This window comes from Phyllostomus discolor, chromosome 1 (genome assembly GCF_004126475.2).
Source record: "Phyllostomus discolor isolate MPI-MPIP mPhyDis1 chromosome 1, mPhyDis1.pri.v3, whole genome shotgun sequence".
Taxonomy (NCBI): Eukaryota; Metazoa; Chordata; class Mammalia; order Chiroptera; family Phyllostomidae; genus Phyllostomus; species Phyllostomus discolor.
Genome location: NC_040903.2, coordinates 90,622,770 through 90,645,359, shown reverse-complemented (window position 1 = coordinate 90,645,359; position 22,590 = coordinate 90,622,770). Strand labels below are relative to the sequence as shown.

At 36.8% G+C, this 22,590-nt stretch overlaps 1 protein-coding gene across 1 annotated transcript in view; it reads left to right on the top strand.

Annotated features, from left to right (window-relative positions):
• Positions 1–22,590, top strand: part of METAP1 (methionyl aminopeptidase 1) — an 83,650-nt gene that overhangs the window by 14,502 nt on the left and 46,558 nt on the right. The gene's annotated exons all lie outside the window — the stretch shown is intronic.

Here is a 22,590-nt window from a genome sequence, read left to right as displayed (position 1 = left end):
AGTAGTACCTGCCTCTTAAAGTAGTTGTGAGGAGTAACATTGTTAATACATAGCAAGTGCCTAAATCGCCAGCTTGGCGTGATAGTAGTACATAAGTAGTAGTAGTGCACACTTAAATGTTAGCTGTTTTTATTTTTCAAAACAAAAAATGGCATCATTGCTTTATATTTTATACAGCTGTTCAGTTTTCAAAATATATATATCAAGTTTATTTTTTAATTTCATGTTAGATTCAGTATCATAATTGTATTAGTTTCAGGTGCAGCTATAAAATTTTGTAACTTACACTTTTATTTTATTTTTTATTTTTAAAGTATTTTTATTGGTTATGTTACTACAGTTTTCCCAATTTTTCCCCCTTTATCCCCCTTCCGCCCTGCCCTCTCAGCCCTCCAGCATTCCCACCTTAGTTCATGTCCGTGGGTTGTACATATATGTTCTTTGAGTCCTCTGTTTCCTATACCATTTTTTATCTCTCTCCATCTATTTTATGCCTACTAATTATATTTCTTCTTCCCTGTACCTTTTCCCCCTATTCACTCCCTTCCTCCCTCCCCACTAAAATCCCTTCATGTGATGTCCATTTCTCTGTTTCTGTTCCTGTTCTAATTGTTTGCTTAGTTTTTGTTTTCATTGTCTTTTCTTTTAGGTTCATTTGTTGATAGTTGTGAGTTTGTTGTCATTTTACTGTTCATCTTTTTGATCCTCTTTTTCTTAGATAAGTCCCTTTAACATTTCATATAATAAGGGCTTGGTGATGATGAACTCCTTTAACTTGACCTTATCTGGGAAGCACTTTGTCTACCCTTCCATTCTAAATGAAAGCTTTGCTGGATAGAGTAATCTTGGATGTAGGTCCTTGCTTTTCATGACTTCAAATACTTCTTTCCAACCCCTACTTGCTTGCAAGGTCTCTTTTGAGAAAGCAGCTGATAGTCTTACTGGAACTCGTTTGTTGGTAATTCTCTGCTTTTCTCTTGCTGCTTCTAGGATTCTCTCCTTCATTTTAATCTGGGGTAATGTAATTATGATGTGCCTTTGCAGTTTGATTTTCTGGTGCTTCTGGTTGTTTATTGATTTTAGATTGGTTGTTATCCTCCTTTTGGTTGTGTGAAGAAGTGAAGGATTTCTACCTATGCCTCCATCTTGGCCAGAACCCTGTAACTTAACATTTTTAAAAAAATGTATGTATTTTTTGTATTGTTTTGAAAAAACATATGTAAACTTTACTGTCTTAACTAATTTTAAAGTGTTCACTTCAACAATGTTAAGTATACTTTGTTGTGGAATAGTTTTCCAGGACTTTTTCATCCTCTAGAACTGGAACTCTATACTCACTAAACAATGTTCTTTTGCTCCCTCCTGCCAGCCCTGCAGACTGTAGTCACTATTCTGCTTTGTGTATCTGTGAATTCGACTATTTTAGATATGTCACAGAAGTGGAATCACAGTAGTTATTCTTTTGTGACTAACTTATTTCACTTAATATCCTCAAAGGTCATCCATGTTGTAGTGTTTGACAAGATTTCCTTTATTTTTAAGGCCGAAGATTATTCCATAGTATATATACTATTTTTCAGACTATAAGACATGCAACCCCCCCCTTCCCCAGTTTGGGAGGAATAATGGTTGTTAATGTTGTTGGGTTCAGTTTGGTGAAATACATTGGTGAAATATTATGTTACTTATGTTATTAAATATTTTACCACATTTTTTGCTTCAAAATTTTTTTCCCTATTTTCCTCCTCTAAAACCTAGGTGCATCATATGGTCCGAAAAATGTGAGTATACCACATTTTGTTTATCTCTTCATCCTTTGCTTTACTCTTGGCTATTGTGAACAGTGCTGCTGTGAACATGGCTGTGCCAGTATCTCTTTGACCTTGCTTTTACTTTTGGATAAATATCCAGAAGTGGAATTTCTGGGTCATTTAGTAATTATATTTTTAATTTTTTGAGGAACCATTATACTGTTTTTTATAGCGTTGCTTCACCCAGTACGGTTTAACGGTTTACATGGTGGTTTACAATCCCACCAATCCCACCAATAGTGCATAAGGGTTACAACTTCTCCAAATCCCCACCAATACTTATTATTTTCAGAGGTTTTTTTTTTTTAATAGTAGACATCTTAGTGGGTGTGATATGATATCTCATTACGGTTTTGATTTTTCTCTGATGATTAGTGATGTTGAGTACCTTTCATTGCTTGTTGGCCATTTGTATATCACTTTTGGAGAAATGTCTGTTCAGTTCCTTTGCCTATATTTTAATCAGGTTATTTGATTTTTTTCCTTATTCAGTTGTAGGAGCCCTTGTATGTGCTGGATATTAACCCCTTGTCAGACATATGATTTGCAAAGTTTTTTCATCCCACAGGTTGCCACTTCCCTGTTGATTGTGTCCTTTGGTGAACAAAAGTTTTAAAGTTTGATGTGGTACCACCTACCTACTTCTGCATTTGTTCCCTGTTCTTTTGGTATCATATGCTAGAAATCGTTGCCATATCCAATATCATGAAACTTTTCCCGGATGTATTCTTCTAGGAGTTTTATACTTTTGGGCCTGGTATTTAGGTCTTTAATTCATTTAGAGTTAATTTTTTTGTAAGATAAGGGTCTGATGTTATTTTCTTCACATGTAGATACCAGTTTTCGGAGCACTGTTTGTTGAAATAGTGTCTTTTACTCATTGAGTGGTCTTGACACCCTTGTCAAAGATCATTTGAATATATGTGAGGGTTTATGTCTGGACTCCATTCTATTCCATTATTCCATATATGTCTTTATGGCAGCACCACACTGTTTTGATTACTATAGCTTTATGGTATGTTTTGAAATCAAGAAGTGTCAGTCTTCCATTCCAACTTGGTTATTTTTCAAAATTGTTTTGGTGATTTGGAGTCCCTTAAGATTCCATATGAATTTTAGGATGAGTTTTTTTCAATGTCTGCAAAAAAATGTCTTTAGGATTTTGGTAGGGATTGTGTTGAATCTGTAGGTTGCTTTAAGTAGTATTGACATTTTCATAATATTTAGTCTTTCAATCCATAAACATGGGACATCTTTCTATTTATTTGTGCCTTTTAATTTCTTTGAGGAATGTTTTGTAATTTTAAGTGTACAAGTCTCACCTCCTTTGTTAGATTTATTTCTAAGTATTTTATTCTTCTTGATGCTATTGTTACAGAATTGTTTTCCTAATTTCCTTTTTCATTGTTTATGTACAGAAAAAACAATCCATTTTTGTGTGTTGATTTTGTGTCCTGCAACTTTATTGGTTTTGTTGATTCTAACAGTTTTTTACTTTAGAATCGTTAGAAGTTTTCTACATATAAGATCATGTCATCTGTGAACCAGGAAAACTTTACTTTTCCTTTTATTTTTTCCTGCCTAATTTCTCTGGGTAAGACTTCCAGTGACATGCTGAATAGAAGTGATGAGAGCAGGCATCCTTCCCTAGTTCCTGATCTTAAAAAAGGAAAAGCTTTCACTCTTTTTACCATTGACTGTGGTATTAGCTGTCAGCTTTCTGTATATGGCTTTTATTATATTGAGGTAGCTGCTTTTTCTACTTTGCTCAGTGTTATCATCACTAAAGAGGGGTAGTTTTAGATTTAGTTTATTCTTTTTCTGTGTCCTCGAGGTATAAAGTTAGGTTTTTAATTTGAGATCTTTTTTAATGTAGGTGTTTATAGCTATAAACCTAGCATTCTTTTTGCTGCATTCTGTAAATTTTGGTATTTGTGAAGTATGTTTTATATTTTGTTTTCATTTGTTTCTGTGTCTTTTCTAATTTCTAATTTCCATTGCATCTTCATCTTTGACCCCATTGGTTATGTTTTATAGTGCATTGTTTAATTTCCATGTTAATTTAGATTTTTCCAGTTTTCCTCTTAATTTGCCTTTCTAAAACCTAAACCATTGTAAGTCTTGTATGTCCATATGTAAGGTTAATTCCATTACTTTTTATTGACTATAAAATTCACCTACCTGGTTGAATCATAATTTATCTAACCCATTTTGTATTGATGGGTATCTAAATTCTCTTTAATTTTTCACAATTCTAAGTGCTGCAGTGAGCATTAAATTTGCATACATCTTTGCTCATTTGTCAGGTTATTTCCTTTGGTTAAATTTCTGGAAGTGGAAGCTACTGGGGTGAAGTATGTTTTTGAGTGAGTATACAGGGTAGGGCAAGAGGTTTACAGTTGTGAGTATGCAACACACAGTTTACTCTTGTATTATTGTTAATTAATTCTTGTATTATTTGTGAACAACTGTAAACCTACTACTTTTGCTGCACCCTGTATATGTTTTTATATATTCTGTATTTACGTGCATGCTATATTTTGATGCCCTGTAGCCTTTTCAGTACTAGCTGACCATTCAGCATACTCATTCACATTGTACATTGTACCCATTTCCCCATACCTTCATCAACATAAATTTATTTTAGTTTTGAGGTGGTGGAAAAGGGAAAATAATAGGTTCTTAAGGAGATAAGAGTGGGTAGGTGGTCACATTATGAAAACCATTTAATGTTAATTCTAGTAATTACTTGTAGGATGGTTGGAATAGGAAAAGATTAGGGGGAGAAGAGGGTGGAGGTAAGGAAACCAGTTGGGAATCTGTGTTGGTAGTTTGGCCAGTCAGTAGGGCCTAAAACAGACTGGGAAATGACTTGTTCTGGCAGTGAAATGAAAGTACAGATTTCTCAACTCTGGTGGTACTTTTTCACTCTCCAGTAATTCACAATCCTGAAAATAAGTAAGAATCACTTACCTAGCTTATCCTCAGAAATTTGGACTTGATTTGAGGAAGGGATAGCATGTGTATTTTTAAAGAGAAGCTTTCCGGGTGATTCTAATATGTCACCAAGACTGAGAACCACACTGCCCCATATCACCTCCTAAAATTGGTAGATGCCTATTGTTTGTAGTAAAGTGTGTTCTCTTGGGGTGAAAATGAAAGTGAAAGTTTTACCTACTGTTGGACCTATTAAATAGGTGGAGAATAAGGCAGGTAGACAAAGTGCTCTCAAGGAGTACCAAATAAATATATATGACCTGTTAGGCTTGGGGTCAGGTTGTGTGTGGTGTGGGTACTTTATGGGTACTAGTGTTTGAAATAGACCTGAGGGGGCAGGTAAAACTTCTGAGGATACAGATGGAAAGCTGAGTGTGAGGAGCAGATAGAGCAGGGTGTGCAAAGGAAAGGAAAGTGTGGTGTTTGAGGAACTCTAAATCTAACTTAGTTAGGCCATTGGTCCTTTTTTTTGTTCTCAGAGACAAGGAGGGAAAGATTGCCCAGTTAAGGAATTGGAGCTTATTCTTCTGGGAATGGATAGTCACTCGGGGTTTTGAGTCATTCTAGTCTGATAATGAATAGGTGAAGAAAAAGAGGGAGACTGGTTTAGGGAAGGAACAGTGTTCCTTCCTTCAAGACTTACTAGATTTGGGAATCTTCTTTATGTCGTCAGTGATTTTGAAGACTTAGAACTGGTTGCTACATGGCCTCAGCAAGTAAGAGGAAGGTGGATATCCTTATGCAGGTGAGAATTTTGGTTCACTCACTTAATTGAATCCTTGTATATCTTGAAATATAAGCCATTAGCAAACTAAGCCATTTTGTGAGACAGTTCCCTAGTTGCTTTAATGAGAATAATCCTATTAATCCTCTTATTAAAAAGCTGAGATTTGATGTTACGTTTCATGAATCAAGTATAAGCATCATGAAATCCCCTAAAGGAAAACAAGGCTATTTGGATAGTTACTTAAGTGAATGTGCGGAATTTCAGAATGTTAGTTGATGATGACCACATTGAAAATACAGTTGGGAGAAGAATTGATGCCAGACAGAGTAATACCAAGTAGTCTGAAAAATGTAGAGCATATTATGCTTTTTCAGGACTATGTCCTTAATCTTATTGAAAATGTTCTTTGTTAAAGTAGAATCAAGATCAGGGATGACTGTTTTTAAATTTGGTAATTGGTCCACAGCTTATGACTTCTCAGAATAGATATGAAAATAATTTTCCATGACTGCTTAGGGTGTGTCCTAAATGCTGGTCTTTATGCATTATTTTGGGTTTTTACTCTGCCCACCAAGAAGTGAGGATGGAGAAGGGTTTTGAAATACAGTGCCTTTAAAGAACTTATACTGCTTTTAGTTTGTTGAACACTTAACTGAGAAAATCAAATCAACAGTAGAGATTACAGTGAAATAGAACTGAAGTGCAGAGGCAGTGATACTAAAGGGTCATTTTTCACTGGGGGACAGGAGGTAATGGAGAAGATGGTATTTAAAATCAGTTACTGTCATCTTCTGTACTCTTGAAGGAAGGTAAGGTTTGAATGGAAAAGGACATCTAGTTATTTAAGTGTAATTGGTTTGAATTATGCATTTGGATGTGTGCAAGTGAAAATGGCACCAGCTCTCTGCTCCTGTCTCAGAACAGCTTTTTTTTTTTCTTTTTTAAATACTGCAGATTGCTTTAGATTTCTTTTTACAGGAGTTCTGTGATCAAGAAAGGTAAAAAGAAAAATGTTTGGAATCTACTCTGATATACTCCAGGTGGCAAGCATTTGCAATTAGAAAAGTCTTTGTTTATTTAAAATTGAGAAACATTTGATAATTGAGTTCTGTGGGTTCTGGCTGTTGCCTTGCTGTAAATGACATTACCTTCTGAGTAGAGAAACTAGGAACAATCGACAATAATGAATGTGTAGGCACACCTACCGTAAGGGGTGGGCCACTGAAGACAGCAGTGTTGGGAAGGTAATGAGATTGGTCCAAAAGAAAGGAGTGGTCTGACTGTCTCTCTGGATACCAGCCTGTCAAGGCTCATGTTGTCTTGGGAAGAGGTTGAAAGAGGTGGGCTATGTGTTTTGGCCACTGCGGGGATTACTCAATGAGCAGGAAACTGTAAACAGCACATTCATTGCCTTACTGCTGTATTAATTGGGATAGTGTTTGCTTCAAATGACAAGATGCCTTAAGTCAGAATAAGAAAACAATTTTTATTAGATGGAATCTTCATGCAGCCAGAAAATGGCAGTAGGAAATGAACCTTAATATATATTTTGTATACATTTTAGAGACTGTACTAATTGTAATTTTTTATATATGGTTTTGATTCTTGAAAAGACATGCCTGTGACTTGTGTCAAATATTCTATAATCTTCACACCCCTATACCAGGTAAATCTCTTTTGACATTTCTCCCCCAGTTTTATTGAGAAATAATTGACCTATAACATTGTATAAACTGAAGATACACTGTATGCATAATGATTTGATATAGGAGTATTTATATATATTGTGAAATGATTACCACAATAAGTTTAGTTAATATCCAACACCTCACATGGTTACATTTTTTCCCTTGTGATGAGAACTTTTTGAAGGTTTATTCTCTTAGCGACTTTTAAATATAAGACAGTATATTAACTGTAGCCATCATTGGTACATTACATTTCTAGAGCTTATCTTTGTTTTAGCATTTAACAGATTATTTTGGTATTTAATTCTATATTTCTAAATAACATGATTACAATTGCCATGTCATGATAATTTGGAAAGATGAGAGTTCAGTTATTTTACTTAACTGCCATATGCATGTCTTCTGACTTGTAAATGGTTTTGACAAAGGAGTCATGTAGTCTACTTACCAGTAATGGCTAGCTGTGTGACCTTGGGCAAGTCATTTAACATCTATTCATCTAGGTTTTCTCTGTAAAATGGGTATAGAAACAGTACTTCATAGGGTGAAGAGTTACATAAAGATTTAGAATAGTGACCAACACATGGTAGGCACTGTATAAATATAAGTGTTTTCTGTTAAGTACATTGAGATTACTTTTCCTTTCCTGTGCAACTCCTTTACTTAGCTTTCTACATCCTTATCTTTAATTTACCCCAACCCTTCCTTTGGTTTTGTAAATCTCTTCTTAGTATGTTTAAACATACTCAGTATTTGATCATTTCATTTCATGTTCTTAAAGGAGTCTCGGACCTCTCCAGCTTGGACTAGGTGAGCTCTAGCTTTTCTGTAGAGAGTTTTATTTTTTTGTGAGGGTAGGGGATCATCTCACATCGTTGGGGGTTTTCCTTTACCTTCTCTTGTATAGTATCCCCTAATTCCTGCATTTTGCTAAACTATTTATGGAAAATTTCTTTGAAAAATAGCATTTTAAGAAAGAATTTTTTTCCTAGGATTATAAAGCATTTGTTTCTAATTTGAAACTACATGTAGGTGGCAATTTTATACTTCATGCCCTTTAGAAATAATTTTGGTATTGCTGTAAAGTTACATATATCAGTAATGGTGAAAGATATTAAATAGGAGTTTTATATGGAATACCTTAGTTTGGACCCAAAATAGGTGCTTTCAAATGTAGTAAACTGTCATTCAGGAATGCTTTTTACATATTGAACACTCATTTAATATTGATTGATTGCTTTTGGCAACTGTTAAGCCTTCAGTTTTTTGAAAATTTTAAAATAGAAACAACCAGGTCTTACAGTTATGAAACCACACTAACTGTTGGTTGTAGTATCTTTAGAGCTTAAAAAAATGGGCCTGTATCCTCTTAAAAGGACATTTTCTTGAACTTGTCACCCTGTTCCTTCCTTTTTCTTGTGTGTAGTAGGTCTTCTAAAATAAGTAGTTTTAATATATTTTTTTAAGATTTTATTTATTTATTTTTAGAGCGAGGGGAAGGGAAGGAGCAAGAGAGGGAGAGAAACATCAGTGTGTGGTTGCCTCTTGCGTGCCTCAAAGTGGGGACCTGGCCCGCAACCCAGGCATGTGCCCTGCCTGACTGGGGAATTGAACCAGTGACCCTTTGGTTCACAGGTCTGTGTTCAATCCACTGAGCTACACCAGCCAGGGCTTAATTTTTTTTTTTAATTAAAAAAGGTAATACATATTAGTTGCCAAGAATTTAAAATAAGGGGTGCACTTGCCTTCCCCTACCCCCACAATTTCTCTCTAATTTCTCAGGAGTGATCCTTGTGTAGCCCCAGGAGTTTTCAAGGTACAAGGTACATCTCTTAATCAGCATATTCGGCAGAATTTAATAAGAGACATTCTGTTCTCCTGAGTTTGATAACATGGGTTATGATAGTATCTAATAAAGAAATAATTACTACTGTTAAGAGAGTTAACATACAATAATATAAGCTCTTTGAATGAAAACATTAATCTTTTTTTTATTGCCTTTGAAAGGGAAAAGATTTCAGAACGTTGATGAGATTCAGGAGAAAACATTAATCTTTTGTAGATTGTTTATTAAATGGTAAATATGATTCTGTTTGAGACCAGTCTTTTTTCCCCCCTTTGACTTTATCCTTTTTTGTTTGTTTTTTGAGAGAGAGAGAGAGAGAGAGAGAGAGAGAGAGAGAGAGAGAGAACGAGCATGGGGGAGAGGGAGAGAGAATCAGTTTGTAGTTCCACTTATGGATGCATCGATTGGTTGCTTCTTGGCATATTGAGACCACATTCTAACCAACGGAGCTACCTGCTCAGGGCTGACTATCTTTTTTCAGTTAAGTGTTTATATATTTTTTCATATTTATATTTTTAAAAATCTAAGTTAAAATTTTTTCTTTCTCTTAAAATCTATCTCATTTTACTTTGATCTCATCGGTTTTTCCTCTCTGCTAGGTTGTTTTTGTTTTTATTTATTTTTACTGGTTTATTATAAAGGCTACAACTCGGCGACAGCCAAATGGAAGAGATGCATAGGGCAAGGTATTGGGGGTGGGAGCAGTGCAGACCTGTGTCTTATCCCCTTTACTGAGCTGTTGCTTCTTTAGAGCACTGCTCAGTGAGTCTTGTAGCTCTGGAAAGAGGGTGAACTTTGGATCCAAAGAACCTTATATTCCAGCTCTGCCACCTAACAGCTGTGTGAGCTGTCAAATTATTTAACCCTTCCTTGCTTTAGTTTCCCTATTGGTAAAATGGGAGTATAATATCCAGTTCCTAGGATTAGTGCGAACTCTGAATGACAATACACACAGAAGGTGTTTGACACAAAAAAGGCTCTCCACCAGTGGTAGTTCCCACTGACAGATGTTGAATGGAGGCAGGACAGGCTGTTATCTGTAATGGGAAGGTGACAATCCTGCTAACCCCAGCAGGCTGATGGGAATCTTTCTCTACAGATACTCACCACCTGGTGCTTTTTACTCATTAAGAAGATGACAGGACTATTTTTATTTTTGAAACAAGACTCTGAAACAGAAGTAATGGCTTCGTCCGTATTTTGTATTGGGAAAGTTAGATAAGTGTTGGTAATAACACTTTATAATAAGGGTTGATAGTAATAGTGAAATTACAGGTAGAAAGGAAAGGGAAGAAAGGTCAGCAAGAAAACTTTGATTTAAAATATCTAGCAATACATATTTAGACATAAAAAGACCACAGCTTGGTAAAACACATATCACTAAGTTTCATTATGCAGTGTGTGTGTATATATATATATATATATATATATATATATATATATATGAATAATCAACCATAGGCAGCTAGTTTATTTCAGGGGAGTAGAAATCATTAAATAATAAAAAAAAACTATTAATATAATACATCAGACACAAAAAAATGTAATTGCTTTTGTAGGTGATTAAAATAATTTGATAAGATTCAACACTAGTCCCTAGTAACATTATTTTAAGACTAGAAATAGAAAAAAATATTTCTTTAATAAAAAGAAAAAGTATGATTCCTTCAATTTCATTTTTTCAAAATTGTTTTAGCTCATCTGTTTGCCTTTTCATATAAATTTTAGAACCACTCTTTTCTAAATCTAAAATGTCCTCTATTTTTATTGATTTACTTATAACTTACAAATGAATTTGGGGAGAACTGGCATTTTTTTCCGTGTGTAGTCTTCCATTGCATGAAGACAGGATATCTCTATTTATTTAGATATATTTGATTTTTTAAATTATTGCTTTTTAATTTTTAGTGTACAGCTCCTATACATGCTTTTAAACATTTACTTATTTAATAAATTTATTTAATATTCTAGAATTTATTTAATTTTGGGAGAAGTGATTGTAAATGGCATTGTTTTATGTAATAGTTCAATTATGCAGTGCCAGTATCGAAAAATAAAGTATATTTTTGTCTCTTGATCGTATATTTGTGACCTTGCTAAGCTGATATTTTAGATGGAGAAGTTTTTATTTCCCCTGGTATTTTTATATAGATAATTCCATCATCTTTGAATGGAGACAGTTTTATTCCTTCCTGGTCTGTCTTTTTAACATATTTTCTTGCCTGGTTGTATTGTAAGATTTACAGTGTAATGTTGAAACAGGAATATTAAGAGTGGAAATCCTTGTTTGGTTCCTTAGGGAGAAAGCATTGTGTTTTTCACATTAAATGTGATTGTAACCTGTAGTTTTTGTAGCTTGTCTTTATCAAGTTTAGGAAATTCTCATCTAGTTCACTGAATTTTTATCATGAATGGGTGTTGATTTTTGTCACCAGCAATATTTTGCAGATTTTTCTCTTTCCCCTTCCACTTCTGCCACTTAAAAAAAAAAGATTTTACTGGTTTATTTTTAGAGCGAGGGGAAGGGAGGGAGAGAGGAAGAGAAACATCAATGTATGGTTGCCTCTCATATGCTCCCAAATGGGCATCTGGTAAACAACCCAGGCATGTGCCCTAGACTGGGAATCTAACCAGCAACCCTTTGGTTTGCAGGCCGGCGCTCAGTCCACTGAGCCACACTAGCCAGGGCTACGCAGTTTCTTAGCTGTTGTATTTCTCAATTAAAATTTTTTTATTTGGTTTATCTGCTTTGCAAAGATTTTCTCTTTTTCCATTGGTTTTAAGAATATTCCTGATTGTTTATTGGACCATTTTAATAATAGCTGTTTTATAGTTTTTTAGTTAATGCCAACATTGTGAATGCCAGCATTGGTGTCTGTTGACTCACCTCCTTTGTAAGTTGAAATTTTCTTGGTTGTTTATATGCTGAATAATTTTAGAATGTATTCTGGATATTTTGAATATTATGAGATCTTGAGTCTTGTTTAAATCCTGTGCAGAATGTTGATATTTTTATTTAGCAGGCTACTAATCTGGTTCGATTCAGGCTGCAAGTTCTAACCTGCCGTCTTTGGGCTGTGGATTCAATGTCAATTCAGTTTTCAAAGCCTTTGCAGTGTAATTCAGATCTGTTCCAGTGCTTGGTTTGAGACCTGAATGATGATCTGCATCTATTAGTTCTGTTCTCACAAACATCTATATTTTGTATTACGATCAACTTTATGGGGTTACTTTCTGGAGCTTCTTCCTTGGTACTGTATGGTTCGTTGGGAATCCTTTTCTTTGGTTCTTGGGCCAGAAAGCTGGGGTTTAGTTACTTGCTCTGCTGCACACTTCCGAGACTGCCTGGGCCTGGCTGGGGCTAAATGACAGGAGGACACAGAAAGAAGCAGTGGGGTTGGCCCTGCCCTCTCTGGACCACTGTTTCACCCGTTAAAGAGAAAAATGCCTCTTTAAGAATTTTGGCTCCTACAAGTTCATGGCATGGATCTATAAGCTTGGGGTCTAGAGTGTAGATAGAAAAGAGAAAAGAATGTGGATATGTACTCTTTGAGCACTGGGAGTTCCCTTTCCTGTTTCATGAGCCAGCATTAGAGGGTTTCTCCTGGAGTGCTCTTGAGTTCGTCCCCTGGTGGTTGGTCACTTTTGTGTTGACCTTGGTGATTGGGTGGTGGAGGGTGGGAATACTACATCAGATTTTTGGTCTTCCCTAACCTGCCTGCTATTGTTCCCTTTTCAGAGTCCTCAAATAGCTGCTCCCTGCATTCTGTTCACATTTTATAGTTTATAGTTTTTATAGACCAAGTCTGTAAAACTGTGACTTTTGTGTCCTATGCAGTGTGGCTACTGATGTTTGTGCTAATTTTACATTTTATGTAATTTTCTTTTTAAGAAAAAGCCTGGCTTTCTAGGGGTTTCCTTTGTGTCTGCATAACTTATTAGGCTGTCAAAGATTGGTCACAGGTTGTATTGAAATACACCTCGAGCCTCTTTTGTTCTCTGTGATGGTCTGTAATGTTGGCTGGGGAGCTCATTTGAACTTCAGATTCTGCTGGGCTCTTCCATTTCCCTCCCCAGTGTGCAGCTTCTGTGGGCAATGATGCTAGTAAGATACAATGCTCACAGTAATCACTAGCTTCCTAATTGTCTTAAGTTTTCATAAGCCAAGAATTTGGGCCAGGATTTACACACATGTTAAAAATAAATATTTAGAATTTAAAATGCTTAAAATAATGAAGTTGATGATAATTAGAATTGAGCACTTTAATGTTGGCCACACGTCACACAGTAGTTTTTTCTAATTACAGTTGAAGAAAGCAGAGCTTAGAGATAGTAAGATTTTCCCCCAGTGTCTTAACAGTTAATATGAGCAAGCTAGTGTACAAGTCTGTCTGACCTCAAAGCCCATGCTTTTTGCCACTGCCCTCAATTCAGTTCTGAAATGGAATGTTTTAAAAATAATGTGGGTTTTGAGTTGTTTCTACTTATAAATTCTTTATGAATTATGAGTTATTCTTAGTAATAAGTGGGCAGTGCAATTTTTGTAGTGTTACAATTAGATGAAGATACTCATTATTTATAACAATTAAAATTTTTTATGATTTTATTTATTTTTAGACAGAGGAGAAGGGAGGGAGAAGAGGGGGAGAGAAACATCAGTGTGTGGTTGCCTCTTGCATGGCCCCCACCAGGGACCTGGTCTGCAACCCAGATATGTGCCCTGACTGGGAATCGAACCAGCATCCCTTTGGTTTGCAGGCTGGGGCTCAATCCACTGACCCACACCAGCCAGGGTTGTTTGTAACATTTTAAATGCTTCTGTTACTTCCCTTCTCTGATGGTTCCTTCCCCCTTCCTTTCTTGATTTAAATTGGTATGTAATCTTTCTCTTTCTTGATTTAAATTGGTGTTTAAATTTCTGTGTTTTCTAAATGAATGAATTAGGATATAGATGTTATTTTTTAAGGAAATATGTGTCAGCTTTTGTGAGGGTAAAAGACACTGGATGATGCAAAAGCATTTTGTTTCACTATTTAGAAGAGTTTTGTCAATGGTTGCCAACTACATAAAGGCAGGTCTTATTTTGCAGTTTTGATGTGCATGAATTTATTTACCATAGTTCAGTTAAACAAAACCAGTTTCTCAACCACATGGAGTAATTACATAAAGTACAAGCTTTATTAACAGTGCTTTAGTCCTTGCACCACTGCAGAAAGTCACAGGTGTGCATCTTGAATAGTGACCATATCATTCTACTTCTTTCCAAGTCTGTCAGTGATTGGTCACTGTGATCTGTCAGTTCTCATGCAGACAGGAAAGGCTGTACTTGTGTTACTTTCTCGCTACCCAGTGATAAACATAGGTGACATTTTATAAAAATTGATAAATGAAAGAAGTAATTGACCAACAAAGATGACAGTGCAGCAAAGGAATGGTAACTGATAATGCTGGAAGTAAAATCTAAGTTGAACATAAATGGAACTGCAGAAGAATTAGCTGACCATGGGAATATTGCTGTTGCCCACCATGCACATCTGGATGTGCAGCCAGGGGAACTCTGTGAGGCAAACTTTTGACACAAATGGGGAAAATGGTTGTGATGACAAGAATGACAGTGTCTCAGGGGGAGTGACTGCAACAAAAAACTTTACATTAAAGGAATTCTCAGAGGTATTGAAAGTGTAAAGGATAAAATTTAGAAGTTGTTCCAGACCTAGACAGGAGTGTGACAATTCACTAAGCATAAAAAAAGATGCTCATTCAGTTTCCTGTTATACGGTGCAAAGAAGGCAAACATTGTTTAAACTAGTCTTGATAACTTTTTAAAGAAATAAAACACTCTAGTTCTAGATACTGTAATATTTTAAATTACAATGTATAAACAAATATTACTTTTACTTTTTTCTTTTCACTTCCCTGTATATTTGTAACTGACAGTAAAGGAGTTTTTAAACAGTTTGACAAAAAAAAATTAAAGGTCATGTACCAGTTATAATTTTTAAAATTTTATTTTTCAGTTATGGTTGACATTCAATATTTTATATTTGTAATTTTTTATATTGATTGTGAAGATTGCTTTCTATGGTTATAGCTTGCTTGGTCATTTTTATAGTTCTTCACTACTATGTAAAGCAAGGACAGCTTGTATTAAAAACCAGTTTTATGGAGTTCTTCAAGACCATTCTGTGTATTATTTAGAAAAAGGAGCTTTAATATTGGGTTGTGGTTGGAGGGCAGGGATGCCATGAACTCATGTCTTTATCAGGTTGTTCTTTGGTTTAAAATACTTTAATGGCTTTCTGTTTTGATTAGAATAGACCAGAATCATTAACATGATCTGACCCCTGCCTATATTGGTAGCTCTTGTCTTTACCCTCTCCTGATAGCACTGTGTATATTTTTGTTTTTAGCCCTGTGACTTATAAACTATGTAGTTAATTGCATAATTAGCCATGTGATATTTGTCTGTAATGGGTCTGTATTGTTCACTGCTGAATGTTCTGCACCTAGCACGGTGCACTGTGGTCATAATGTGTACTCTGTATTTGAATGAATAAATGAATAAATAGAATTGTAAGAACATGTTTATTTATAAATGTATTTTTGGAAGGGAATTGTTTCTTTCCCAATATTACAAAAAGATTCAGTGATCGAATAAAGTTAAGTATCACATTACAGAAATTGATACAGTGAAATGGATACTCAACCTAAATGGTATCATTACACATTAAAGATGTTCACTTTCCAGTCTCAAATTGCATTTAAATATTTGGTCATATATAGTATTACATATGGTCATAAGCAAGCTTTTAACATTTATGTATTGTCTGTAGAATATAAAATTCATTTTAAAAATCATCTGTGCTACTAATAGCATTTTAAAAAATCTGTGTTGATTATTATATAACATATATGACAGCAGAATAGAGTTGCTGTTGAGTGGGAAATTGACTAGTTGGCAAATTTTATCTTCTTTTGTTGGGAATTTCTTAATTTTTGTTTTCTTACAGTTGTCCCAGTTTTTCCCTCTTTGCCCTCCTCTGACCATCATAGTCCCCACTCCCATAGTCAGTTCCCACACTGTTGTCCATGCCCATGTGTCATTCATACATTCTCTTTAACTTGTCTCTTCCCCTTCTTTCCACCATTACTCCCTCCCCCTTGCCCTCTGGTCACTGTCAGTCTGTTCCATGTTTCCATGCCTGTGGTTCTGTTATGTTCATTAGTTTATTTTGTTCATTAGATTCCTCTTATAGGTGAGATCATGTGGTGTTTGTCTTTTGCTGACTGGCTTATTGCACTTCGCATAACATTCTCCAGTTCTATCAGTACTGTGGCAAAAGGTAGGTCTCCCCTCCCCTCCCCTCCATCATTTACTGATGGGCACTTGGGCTGTTTTCAGCTCTTGACTATTGTAAATAGCACCACTATAAATACAGGAGTGCATAAATTCCTTTGAATTGGTGATTTGGGATTCTTAGAGCATATCCCCAGCAATGGAATTTCTGGGTCAAAGGGCAGTTCCATGTTTAGTTTTTTGAGGAAATTCCATACTGATTACTGATGGCTCATTTCATTAGTGGGTTCTCCACTCCAGCTGGCTAACCGAGAGTCACAGTTCCCGCCATGTCTTGTATGCTGCTGTGCAGGTGCTGGTTAACAAAGCATTACTACCCAGAAAACAAAACCCACACCAGCAGAAATATCCCCCTACCACATCAGCAATTTCAACAGCAAATGAGCAAAGATTTATAAAGGTGGAAAGAGATTAAGAATATTATAAATAATAAAAAAGAATATGGGATGACTAAAGGAGAGAAAAATGATTTTGAGAGGGAAGACAGAGGAGAAATAAGAGTAAAGAGTAGAAATAAGGTGAAGAAAGGGAGAAAATAAAATCTAAAATGCAAGTAAAAAAAGGAAGGGTAATGGAAAATGGAGTAAGAAAAGGGAAGAGGATAATATGAGGTTTGAAATAAAATTAAAAAATAGTGAATGAACAGAAACAGAATTGAAGAAAAATCACCTGTGAATAAGGCCAATAACAATGACAGATGAGCAAAGATTAATAAAGGTGGGAAGAGAATTTTATAAGAAAGAGAAAAGAGAATTTGAGATGACTACAGTAAAGGAAAAGGATTTTGAGAGAATAAAGGGGGGAGCCATAATAAGAGTTAAGAAATAGAATCCAGGCTAAGAAAGGGAAGAAATAAAATCCAAACTCAAATAAGCAAGGACCAAAGGAACACAAAGTGGAGTAAGAAGGGTACTATGTAAGTAATATTTGAAATAAAAATAAAATATATAAAAATACATAAAATCTAAATGAAAAGAATGAAAAATAAGAGATAAAAAGTAGTGAATTAGTTGGAATCCACTTGAAGAAAATGAAGAAATGTTAAAGAGCTATGCAAGACAAAAAATAATGTAAATTCTGAAGAAGAATGAGGTGGAATTCTTCTCAACAGTTTGGTGTTTACCTTTTGTCTTCTTCTGCATCAGCGTCTGGCTTTTTATCAGCTCATGGTCCAGAGGTGGGTCATCCAACTTCTCGCAGCACTGCATATATCACCTTCACCTACCACTAGAGGGGGCTTCTGTTGTGCTTAGGTGGGTGGGATTCCTGGGTCTCCCCTGGAACTGTTCAGTCTTCTGGGAAGATAGTAGGTTCTGTTGTCCTGCACCACCTGTGTGGTCTGTCCCTGCTTATTCCCAGTAATGTATAGCTTCTGGTGAACTAGCTCTCTGTTGCAAAGGAGGGGCTAATATGTGTAAGAGGGTCAGCTCTTTCCTGCTTGGTGCTGTTGGCAGCTCTGTGTGAGAGCCAGTGCTGGGCGGGGTCCTGATTACCCCTTGCTGCACCAGTGTCTGACCTTCCTGCCTTACTGACCTCAGTGGAATAGGACCCTAGGAACCAGCATATTTTGTCTCCCTGAGAGAAGTTCAAAATGAGTTCTTTTGGAGATTCTCTTCCTGCTTTTCTCCTGTGGATATACATTCTGCACAGGGTTCTTGACCCTGTCCTTCCTGTACTGCCATTCCTTCAGCAGGTGGCGGCTGGGTAGTCCTTCCCTTCCCAGAAGTTTGATTTCTGTTGGAGAAAGGGGTTCTGCCTGGCTGTAAATAATCTCAGGGGCTCAACTCTTGCCCGTCTAATTCCCAGCCCACTGTCCTCATAGTAGACACAGTTTTGAACTCTCCATTTTGCATGGACCCCAGCTTGCCAGTCATGTTGGTCTTGGACAGAAATCCCTTCGCTGTGCAATTTTCTGACCTCCCCACCCAGCTGTATTCAGTGGGAGCAAACTGCGCTTTTGGCCTTCTCCCTTTGTTGGCGAGACAGCTGTGCACAGGGTTCCCTGCACAGCACACTCTAGCTCCCCTTTTAAAAAGTCTTTCTGTGGCACACACACTGTAGCACCAAGTCCCTGTCTGGTTTTCTGCTCATTCCACCTCTCTAGAAAGCCAGAAGCTTTTCATGGGTGCAGCTGGTTGCAGCCTGCCTCTATCAACACAGGTATAGATAGAGTTCTTCTCTCTGACAGTCTCCTGGTTGGCATTTAGCGCTGTAGCTATAGATGATGAGCTGCTCACAGTGTTCCTATTCTGGGTCTCCCCGACCTTGCAAGTCACTCCTGACCCAGGTCTGTGGATTCCCCACTTGGGACTGGGGCCCCTCTGCCCTGGGAAGAGAGGGAGCCACAGAGCTGTGATTTCTTAGCAGTCTCCACAACTACAGGCACCACCACGCATGGGGTGTTTCCCCTTCATAATATAAAATCTCTTTAAAGCCCATTGTGAAGGGTCTTCTGTATTCCTTGGCCCAAAACTTCATATCAGCTAAGATTCCATTAGTAGTTCAGGTTATCTGTTGGAAGATTAGCTGAGAATCTGAGTTGGGAACTAGAGCAAGTGAACTTAGCTTCTACCTACTTTGCCGCCATCTTCTCCCTCCTCATATCATCTATAAAAATGTAAATTTCTTATAGTTTTAAAATTCGTTGTTTTTTTTAAATATTACTTAACTGATTTTTAAGATGTTAATTCATTCATATTATAAACTTTTAAAAAGGGGATTCTTTAGCAGTGGGCATACATACGAGGTCTGTCCAGAAAAAGTCCAGCCACTGTTAATATAATGAGAAAGATTTGTGTGAAATTGATGTAACCTGCAGCCATGGAGAGTGGTCTGAAATGTGCATGTGTGAACAGCGACGACTTCACTGTACTAGTCAGTGGAGGGAGGGGTAGGCAACATTGAGTGAGCATGTGTACTGTGTTGCCATTGCATTCAAAATGACGAAGTTAGTAGAGCACCGAGTCGATGTTGCATTTTGCGTTAATCTTGAACATTCCTCTGTGGAAACTGTCTGGATGATGCAGAAGTCTGCAGCTATGGGCAACTGGTGATTGGCAGCTTCATCATGATAATGCACCCACGGAAGCATCACATCTTGTGCAAAGGTTTTAGGTAAAACATCTAATCACCCAGGTGACTCAGCTCCCCTGCAGCCCAGATTGGGCATCCTGCGACTTCTAGCTTTTCCCAAAACTAAAATCACCTTTGAAAGGGAATAGATTTCAGACCATCAGTGAGATTCAGGAAAATGCAGTGAGAGCAACTGATGGCCATTGGGAGAACTGCATGAGGTCCTAAAGTGTCTAATTTGAAGGGGACTGGGGTGTCATTGTCCTATGTACAATGTTTCTTGTATCTTCTTCAATACATGTCTCTTTTTCATATTACATGGCTGGTTACTTTATGGTTAGACCTCGTGTTTTAAAAAATACATTATGTTGAATCTTAATCTGTAGTAAGGTCATTTAAATGCTTCTAGATTGCATTTATGTTTACTGTCTCAATGTCATAGAGGCAAAATGTCCATAGTTAAAATGACTTTTGTAACTTGTTGATCAAATTATTTCACACACCTAGTTAAATGCTTCTAATTTATAAATTCCCTCCTCACTTTCCAATTTCCCACTTTTTAAAAATATTTTTACTCACCCTGGCTGGTGTAGCTCAGTGGATTGAGCGCGGGCTGCGAACCAAAGTGTCGCGGGTTCGATTCCCAGTCAGGGTACATGCCTGGGTTGCAGGCCATGACCCCCAGCAACCGCACATTGATGTTTCTCTCTCTCTCTATCTCCCTCCCTTCCCTCTTTAAAAATAAATAAATAAAATCTTTTAAAAATATTTTTACTCATGATGTTTACTTATAAATGCTTTTTTTTTTTTAGATTTTATTTATTTTTATTTTTTAGAGAGGGAAGGGAGGGAGAAAGAGAGAGAGAAACATCAATGTGTGGTTGCTGGGAGCCATGGCCTGCAACCCAGGCATGTGCCTTGACTGGGAATCGAACCTGCGATGCTTTTTTTTTTCTTTTTTATTGTTGAAATGGACCACTTCCTATTTTTAAAAAGATTTTATTTATTTATTTTTAGAGAGGGAAGGGAGGGAGATAGAGATAGAGAGAGAGAAACATGTGCGGTTGCCGCGGGTCATGACCTGCAACCCAGGCATGTACCCTGACTGGGAATCGAACCTGCTACACTTTGGTTCGCAGCCGGCGCTCAATCCACTGAGCTATGCCAGCCAGGGCCTATTTCCCATTTTTTTTTTTAACAGTTTCCTTTGGTCACTTACTGATTCATCCCCAAACTCTTCCACAGATGTATAGAACTCCTCTCAGTAATTTTAAAACACATTTGACATTTAATCAGTTTTATCTTGGAAATGCCTCTCTTGGAACCATATGACCTCCTCCAGCCAGAACTTCTTGCTGCCTGGGCTTGCTGCATAGTAATCATCGTTACATCTCTTTTCAAGCACCATCCTAGAGATGCTCTTTACTTCTCTGTTGTCTTGTCTGTATCATATCCTCCCCCGCTTTTTTTAGGATTTTATTTATTTATTTTTAGAGAGGGGAAGGGAGGGAGAGAGGGAGAGAAACATCAGTGTGTGGTTGCCTCTCACATAGCCCTCACTGGGGACCTGGCCCACAACCCAGGTATGTGCCCTGACTGGGAATTGAACCCACAACCCTTTGGTTTGCAGCCTGTGCTCAATCCATTGAGCTACACCAGCCAGGGCCCATCTCTGGGTTTATTCTTATGTGTATGTAATATCTCCTCTAGTAGCTTCCTAAGAAAGATTGTATGGGAGGTAAAATTTTGAGATTCTATGTATCTGAAAATGTCTTGCTATGCCCTGATACTTGAATTGCAGTTTGACTGCATATAGAATTCTAGTTTGCAAATGGTTTTCTCAGAGTTTTTATGTTATGAAAGTCTGATACCACTAAGAATCACAATCTTTTGCATAATTATTCCTTACCTTTTCTCTGTAAGCTTGTTGGGTGTTCTCTTGTTCATGGTATTACGACATTTCATACTGTGTGCCTTGGGCAAGCTGGTTTTCATCCTTAGGTGGTCTTTTCCATCTGGAAACTTCTGTCTTTCAGTTATGGAAAACTTTTACATTGTCTCTTTAATCTCTCGTCTTCATTTTCTTTCTGAAATGTGGTTATGCAGATGTTAGACTTGTTGGTTTAATCCTTTGTTTCAAAAATACCATCTCTTTATTTTTAACTTTTTGTAATTTTGCTCACAATTTGGGGGAGATTTTCCTAACTTTGTTTTGAGATATTTATTCCTACTGTAATTTAAAAATTTCTGAGAACTTGTAATCTCTTCCATAATTACTTGTAAAATGCAGTTATAGGCTTTGTGGAGCTGAAAAGTGTCTAAAAGTTCATCTACATTGACCCTGCTCTGTCCAGATGTTACTTCTGTATTGTTCTTAACATGTTTATTATTATTATTATTATTCCTTTTTTGTGCCCTTCTGCCTCTATATTCTAATTTCAGTGATGTCAGGAGAAGGGATTGCCAGGCTAAGGGTACAAACTTTGCTAGCGCTTACCTAACAATCGAAACAGTTTAGAATATTGGGTAAGGGAGTTTATGTGCTAGACCAAGAATCAGTCCTTAATTTTTTCAGGGAAGACTGAACTGTTCATAGTGGTGCTACAGTGTTAACTATTAGTACGTAAGAGATGCACAAACCAGTTAGCCTTGTATAGTTCTTGGTGGGCAACATTCAGTTGGTTTGTTCTTAGCTGACATAATGAAAATTGATTGGAAATTGTGCCACATGTAGTTGGTATGCAGATAGTTTGGTGTTAAGGAAACATTAGAATCAAGGCCTTGAAGTGAGGTGGAGTAGTGCGCCTAACATTCTGCTGTGGTGGGATTTTGCCTTGGCCTGGCAGACTCTTAAACTGGGGTTCCAATACCTACCTACTTTGAACTTTTCCTTTTACTTTTCTTCCCTATCTCTGATCTTTCCTTTGCTGACATTCTTACTGCCATAAACATCTTTGCCACAGGCTAGCCTAGAAGAAGGAAAAAAGGGTGAAATACCAATGTGCCACCACCTTTTTGTCAGTCATAACTGATGAGGAATAGCTTGGAAAGGAGAGGAAGAGAAGTTGAAATTGCTGGCTGAAGTTAGATTT